Consider the following 8,244-nt stretch of genomic DNA (forward strand, 5'->3'; position numbering starts at 1 on the left):
TTTGGCCGTAGCGGGGGAGGGGTAGTAGTGTCCGAAATATTTTGTTTTAGTCATGACTTTTTAAAGTTATAAAACTGACTTTATGTAATTTCCAAACGCTGACCGGCGACTGTTGATGACGTCATTGAGTGGTTGTTCAAAATTAAAGACTATTTTCCCATAACTCCATTTGGAGAGCTACATGTAGATTTGTCCTTTTAAAAAATCAATAAATTACTTTTTATCATTAACTTTTTTTATTAATTTGACACCAATAGCATCAAACAAACACAGCCTCCTTCATGATATGGATGCACTTTACACCCTCCTGACATAATTTAGAAGCTTTTTGCCTCTCGATCCTCCTCTCTACAAATGAACTGCAGAGGGTGTGATATCACTGCATTACAAAGAGCAAAAAAATGGAGAGAATCACCAGAGATAGGAGGTTCTAGACCAGACGCTGTGTATAAATGATCCTGAGTGCTGAGAGACAGACTGCTGGTGTCACCGTGACTCTGATACCGAGAAAATAAAAGTCCTGCTTCCCTTCATTTTTCTTTTCTTATACAGCACACCAATATAATCATGCATATTGTCTATATTTATGCATGTTACCCCACTGTCACATACATTTTCTCTTTTTCTCTAGTCAAGCTGCGTACTCTGTCACTGTCACCACTGTAGTCCTGTGATTTATGCCTCTGACGCTCGGCTGGAAAACAAATAGGCTTTATTGAGTATAATGCTAAAGTGAAAACGGGAATTCAAATGATCATATAGTATCCTCTCATAAAATAAATTAAGTTACATGGATTCCATATCCTCCAGTTTAAATATGTAATATTTCAAGGATGAAAATGCAAAAGCATTAAAGATGGACTTTCTGGGGGGTTTAATTCTGTCTGCTGAGTGGAATGGGCGGTGTGCAAAAGCCGGTTTTCTCTTTAACTCTTGATTTTTATATTTAAAAAGGAAGCTAAAATCTTTGTATGCACCTCGAATAAACAGGATTACCAATATGTTAATAAAACTAGAATCAAAAGTAGACAATAAGAACGCCTGTGATTTATTGTCTTGTAGTTGTACCTTCAGTAGCAATAATCCAAAGTACTTTCCTTGAGACTTTTGATATCAAACCTCCATCCAGGAAATCCAGCTAACTTAACTCAGAAAGAACCCAATCAGGCTGTGAACTATGAAGCAAAAGTGCTGACCGCGACACCACCAATACTCCTGCCAAATATTCAGCTATTTTTTATCATGAATTTTCCATCATTAAAAAACGTTGCTAACAAGAAAGAAGATTCAAGTTAAGGGTCAGAGTTTAAGGTCCAGTTTGGTTATTTTTTTAAGGTTGCGTACTATTTAGTGATCCCACATCAACCTTGAGTTTGGAGAGTTGAAATCTTTTTTGAAGGTTTTTCTAGCTACTCCTTTGTGTCGTCCTGAGAGTTCTGATTGTTGATCATGTAAAAAACACAGTTTGTGTTCAAACTGCTGATAAAAAGATTCAGAAAAAATCTGTTTGTGATAGCAATGACAAAGTATTAGAATAAAAAAAAAGAATAAATGTATGAAAATAAAGCTGTAAAATTATGAGACTGAATTCGTAATTTTATGAAACTTAATTTGTAAATTTATCATAATGAAAGATTACATTTTACAACAATTAAGTTGTAGATTTATGAGAATAATTTCATAATTTTACATGAAGAAATTCATACATTTATCAGAAATTTGTCATAATTTTATGAGAATAATGTAGTAAATTCATGAGAAAAAAAATAATTTTATGAGACTGAAATTGTAAATTTATCAGAAAAACAGTTGAATTTACAAGAGTAAAGCAATGTACTTGTGTACTTATTTTTTTTAGAATAGACCAGTAATGCTCTGATAAAAAATATGTAATTTTACAAAACAAAATTAATACACATGAGAATTAAGTCTGAATTTTACAAGAATAAAGTCATTTATAAGAAGAAAATTGTACTTTTACGAGGCAAAACTCATAGATTTATCAGAATGAAAGAAAGTCTTAACTTTAATTTTGTAATTGCAAGTATCTGGCAATAAGATGCGAATCCCAATATACCCTAAAACTGTACCAGTCATTTTACGACTTCATTCTTGTAAAAAAAAATTCTTGTTTAAAATAATAATTTTAAGACTTTATTCTTGTAATCTTAGGACTTTATTTTTGCAATTTTACCACTTTATTCTTGTAGACTTTTTTCTCATAATATTATGACTTTAAAATAAAAAAATTACTACTTTATTCTTGTAAACTTTTTTTTCTCGTAATATTTCGACTTTAAAATTGTAATTATAGGACTTCATTCTCGATGTATTTTTAAGGCGGCCTGTTGTAAAAAAGTCCATTTGTTGAACATTATGGTACGTAATCACGTCACCGTGTCCATTCTGCCGTGATTTCCCATCATGTGACCAAGTCCAACACTCACTACCTTGACGTCTGTTAACGCTCGGCCCGTTACACCGCGCTCGTGTTAAAAAAAGGTGCAGAAGCCAAAAGGTTTGTTTGGTGAAGAAACAGGAAGCGGTGAAGGAACATGAAACGGAGATTATATTTGAAGAAGAGCGAGGAGTCCTGAGGTTGACAAAGAGAACGATGAAGAGAAAGAGCTGGAGGGGCAGATGGAGATCAAGGGGAAGGTGTTCACCAAAGGGCAGAAACAAGGCGAGGAAACACCCACTGTGGCGGAGGAAACATCCTATCTGTTGAGTCTTTGTCTTCCTACATGGAGGCTGTTTGTGTCCTCACAGCAGCTTCACAGGCAGGTTCATTCATCAGTGATTTTGCATGCTTGTAGGCTACATGTGCTCCTTCATCGTCACGCTCAGTGGAAAAGGCATCATCTTTAATTTGAGCTCCAACAGAAGACGGTCCAGAACACAGACCTTTTGGAGTTATTTATAAATTCCCCTCTGGGGGCTCTGGTATAGAACACTGCCATTTTTTTCTATGTTTTGCATTCTGGTAGAATTCAACACGAATACAATGAAATGTTTTTTATTGGAGGCACTTAAGAGCAAAGGATTGTGGGTTGAAAGGGGAAGAAAGCTTCAACCGTCCGTTCATTTCCCCACAATTAACAGCCAGAGACGACTGTAACAACCGGCCTTTTAAAGTAATGCAAACGCGGTGATTTACAGTGCTGTTGGTAAACGACGGCGCGCAGACGCTCGGAACTGAGAGGAAAAAATGATAATGACAAGTGCAGCCTCTGTGAAATTGGCTGCATTTTATACCCTGCCTTTTATTTTTCATTTTCACTTCACGTCGACGAGCTTGATCTGCCCCGAGTCAGACCTCCCTGTTCCTGAAGGATAAAGCTGCTGAGCTGCGCGTTCTGAACAGCACAGACAAAGGCCGTGCTCAACTCCAAGAAGCCGTTTCTAAATGGGACGCTAAACGGAGATTACGCTCCAGACGTGACTTCCAGGGCGAACGCCTCGGTGATGGCAGCTACTGACATGACGCTTTGAGGGGTCGGTGGTCGTACCTGCGTGGTTGTCCGTTTCAGGTGAACATGCTAAAACAAAGAACAACCTTCCCTCTTTACTGTGACCTTTATGGATGGCGTGGAGGATGCAGGAAGTACTCCCGCTCCCAGAACTTATTCCTCTCCTAGAAAGGTCAAATGTTTTCCATCGGGGCTTCTGTTTATGCTATAGGCTCTCCTGTTGATAACATCAACATATGTTTATATGTTTATTGAGAACTGTCTGGATTTTCACGGTGTCTTTACTCACTTCTCCTTCTGCCTTTGCCCCCCTGGACAGAGATGCATTCATGGAAAAAAAACCCTTTTTTCAAAATTTCTGTTGTTTTGTTTCCATAGCAACCATTTATTTTTTCGGTTGTCTGGTGGTGATGAACAGGTTGACGTCATTTCTAGAGGGATTCGTAAAAGTACATTTTTAGATTACCTTAGCAACAATATGAAATGTAGTCATCTTTTGAGTGTTTCAACTCACATCCATTTGAAAGAACACCCACATTCCTAACACTGTTATATCCTGTATCAATGTGTTTATATTACAAAACATTATTGAAATTCTTGAAATGTCAGAAAAACACAATTTCTATTAAATTGTAATTACACGAATAAACCAACTCACGCGATAAGTCAATTAAAAAAACATGGCGACAAATTTGACTAATATTTGGATTTACAGCAGAAACATTTAGATTTCTGCCACGGCGCTAGTGTTCATCATCAGCTATCAAAGGAGACGTTGGTATCGTGTCGTTGGTCATGTGACTCATTTAATTTAAAATACGTGTTTCCATTGCACTTTTTAGAAATATTTCAATTTTGATACGCTTCAAAAACTGCCTCCTGCGTGCACAAAAACTTTTGATAAGTGGGAATTTTTTTCAAAATTGTCGTGTTTCCATTTGGTGAATTTATTTTTAAAAATCCAATTTGCGCAATTTCATATGCAAACACAGTTTGTGTTTTGTTCAATTTTAGCCAACAATTAAATCTTCACAATATTCTGGAGAGAAAATGTGTGAGCAACAGGCAAACATAACTTTTGCTAGCTCACCACGCTAACGCCATTCAAAATCTACAAACTTTAAAACCAAAAATGTTGTTTCCAACTAGCTACCCAATGAAACTTGAGCACTTAGGAGACTTAGTTCAAAATTCTTAGGAGAAGTTTAAATGTGTAGAGGATCCCAAAGTTCTCTCAGGCGATGTACCAGGACTGTTAAAGAAGAATTAGCTTATCTAACTCTAAAACAATGTTTGAATAGTGTAGCAGATGGGCTTCATCCCGATGGAATTGGGGGACAGCTGGATGTGTGAGACAAGCCAGAGGCGAGGTCCACTGCCAAGAACAGGAGCACAGACGAGCCACCAGGAATCTCTCCAGGACAACAAATGAATCACACTGCACCAAACAGGAGCGTGGATAACTAGATAAAAGGACTTCTAGCTTCTTGCAACTAATTGATCATTTTTAAGAAAAATTCAAGATGGCCGCTTCATTCCAAGGTCAAAGGTTAATGAAAGTTTAGTTGTGGTTGTAGACCAAACCTTGTAGCATGAGTGTGAATTTCATGCTTGAACAAAAGTTTTCCTTTCCCACATTGTGAAAATCACCAAATTTCACACTTTGATAAAAAATCTCAACCAAGTCGTTCATCCTGTCGCCATCCCATAATAAATTTAAAACTTCCTTTGAATATCTCCTACATGTGTTTTGGTTTCATTAGTGGATTCAAATATTTTTTTGGCCCCAATTCATTTTTTTTTTGACGATTTTGAGGTGGGGGTTGTTCAATACACTGTAAAAAATTTAGCTCCAATAACAAAAATATTTGTTTTTAATCAAATTAGATTTTTGAGTTGAGTAAACCATCAATTTAATTTAGTTTGATGAAACCAAAAATTTTAAAAACTTACTTGAAACCCCCTACCTGAATGGATGACTTTCATCTTCTTCTCAGTCACTTCCTGGATGAACTAAATTGAACTTTTAATATGAAGAACGCAAAAAAAAAGAATAAAAACTCAACCTTCAGAATAAAACTTTTTCCTCTTCTCCTTGTGAATACAGCAGTGCGTTCATCGGGTAGATTTTTTTTCTCCCTGAATAAAGACAAAGTTAAAATATTTGAACAATATTGCAAAAGGTCAGCAACAATGAGATGGAGAAAATCTTCTCCCCAAACTGCCCTGGGTATAAACTGTCAGGAAAAAAAAGAAAAGAGCTGTCAAGATTGTGTTATCCGCTCATCCCCAAACGCTCCTCTCCATCCTTCGATCCTGCATCCCTCCATCCCCGTACCTAACTCCCATCAAGCCTCACGCTGACTGACAGTCGTCCCTTCGAGGCCTCGTTGTCCAAGAACAACACTCGTGCACACACATCCGTCCGATGCGATGGCGTGGCTCGCCGTCAGCGGTGCCCTCCCTGTGTTCGGCGGTGCTCTGACAGGCCGACGCCGGCTTGCGTTAGCTTGTGAATGCGTTGGGGGGCTTCAGGGGTCAGAGCCGCCCGGCAGCCTGAGCACCCAGATGTGGAGTCTCGCTGACGTGTCCGGTCAAGCGGAAAGCACAGGGCGCCGCCGTGCATGTGTGCACTAGGTGATGATAAAGACCTGCATGTGCGCAGACATGCATGCGCCGGCGCGGCGCGTGGAGGAGTCGTCAGCCTAATGAGATACTGTGGGGATTGAGCAAACAACCACCGGAAAAACTGTCTTTGAAAATCATGCTGGCTTCTTCTGCGATTACAAACAAACAGATCCCATCAGGAGGAGCCTTTCCAACAACAATATTTTTAGAAACGATCAGTTTGTTCACTTACTTACTGATGTGGAGATGAAAGGAAAAGTTTTGGTCTCGATTGGCTCAGATTGAAGCAGAAACTTTGCTGTTTTACCTGAGGGACGGAGTAAGAACTGAAAAGAAGAAGAAGGCGATGACAATACATGGAAGTAGTGGAAGACATGAGTTAACGTTGAATACGTATTCCTGAACGCGTGTCTAACTCATGGTGTTCACACTGGACGGGCAGGGAGGGTCTTTTTTTCTTGTTCTTTTTCTATTTTTTATTAGGGGTGTGCATTGGCAAGAGTCTGGCAATACGATACATATAACAATACATGTATCGTGAAATCCAAATCACAATACTCCTCTCACGATACGACACCTATCACAATATACACAATATACCCGTAATCATGATACCCGTATAATTATCCTCGTCTCACAATATGATAAATGTCATGATACATGTATCATGATACCAGTATCACAAAACGCGTCTCATGATACGATCAATATCACGATACGCGTCTCAGGATATGATAAATATCACGATACATACATCATGATACATGTATCACAATACTCGTCTCATGACACGATAAATATCACGATACAAGTATCATTATACACGTGTCACAATACTCGTCTCGATACGATAAATATCATGATACAGTTTCAGCATCTTTAACTTTCAGCACTAGCATTTTCAGCAACCAAATTCAGCTTACAGGATTCACACTAGTATTATCACAGGTAATGCTGTATATCTAGTTCATAATTATGATAAAAAGTTTTGGTGTAAAAGTTTTTAAAATGTAGTATTAGAGTGTTCAATAAATGTTTATCCTGTTTGGCCCGTGACCCCAGGTGTGTTTTGGATTTTGGCCCCTTGTGTGATTGAGTTTGACCCCCCTGGTATAGACACTTGGGTACACGGAGGACAAACCGAACCTTCCAATCGGAGGTCGACGACTCTGCCTCTGCTCTCAGAGTTTGTCCTAAGTGGCATTTTTGGTCAAATTTTTACACTAATTGCTAAATATTATAGACGTTTATTGGCTTAACTGACTTTCACTTGTATAGCTCAGTAATTCAACCTTCAGAGATCAGTTTATGACGCCCTAGAACACCTTTCAGCTGATAAAAAGTCACTTTATCAACGTGTTTATTTGCAAAAACCTAGATCTTTCCTCAGGATCTGCATTCCTGAGTTTTCTTTCATCCTTTGCTGTAACCCAGCCACACATTCTCCCTCAGCCATCTTTGTTTTTTCCACATAAAGAAAGCCACAAATCCCTCAAAAGAAAAACAAACAAACAAACATAAAAAAGAGAATGCTGGCTAGCTTTAAGCCGTCCACTAAGTCTAAGCTCTTTGTCCACGATATGTCCAAGGCGGCGCTTACCGCGCTTTCTTTTTGCTTCGCCAAAGCTCATTGTAGTTTCTGTTCCGCCGGCTTTGAGGGAAAAAATAAGGGAATGTTTTAAGCTGGAGTAATCATATGTAAAATATGTCAGCTTGTGTGTGAGGACACATCGATCCGGGGGGGTGAACCAGCGGTTTTCTGAGGATTCTCCACCTGCTTTTATTAAAGCCTCCCTTCTCCTTATCCTCGTTGGCGTGCCTCCCTCCGTCCGCCCGCCCGCCCGCCGCTCCCAAACACCGCTCGTCTTTGTCTGCCGGCCTCGCCTGCTGCTGCTGCAGACGGAGAGGACCCGAGGACACACATGTGGCCGCCTGCCAATCTGCATGTGTGTGTTTTGGATCAGTGGCGTCTTTATCCGGCAGCGCCGTGTGCGTGCACGCGCCTCGCCGTCTCAGAGCAGTGAACCAAAAGTGTTCTCAAGTATCCCCTTAATCTCAGCGCTCCACCTTCACATACAGATGTACACACATTGATTTGCCTATTGATTTTGCGATTCTCTTATACCATGCTCTAATGGTGCATGTT

The 8,244-nt window shown here is 39.3% G+C and overlaps 1 protein-coding gene across 6 annotated transcripts in view; it reads left to right on the forward strand.

The window, feature by feature from the left end:
• Positions 1 to 8,244, forward strand: part of LOC112158292 (kelch-like protein 29) — a 326,899-nt gene that overhangs the window by 262,335 nt on the left and 56,320 nt on the right. The window lies entirely within an intron of this gene.

This window comes from Oryzias melastigma, linkage group LG24 (genome assembly GCF_002922805.2).
Source record: "Oryzias melastigma strain HK-1 linkage group LG24, ASM292280v2, whole genome shotgun sequence".
Taxonomy (NCBI): domain Eukaryota; kingdom Metazoa; phylum Chordata; class Actinopteri; order Beloniformes; family Adrianichthyidae; genus Oryzias; species Oryzias melastigma.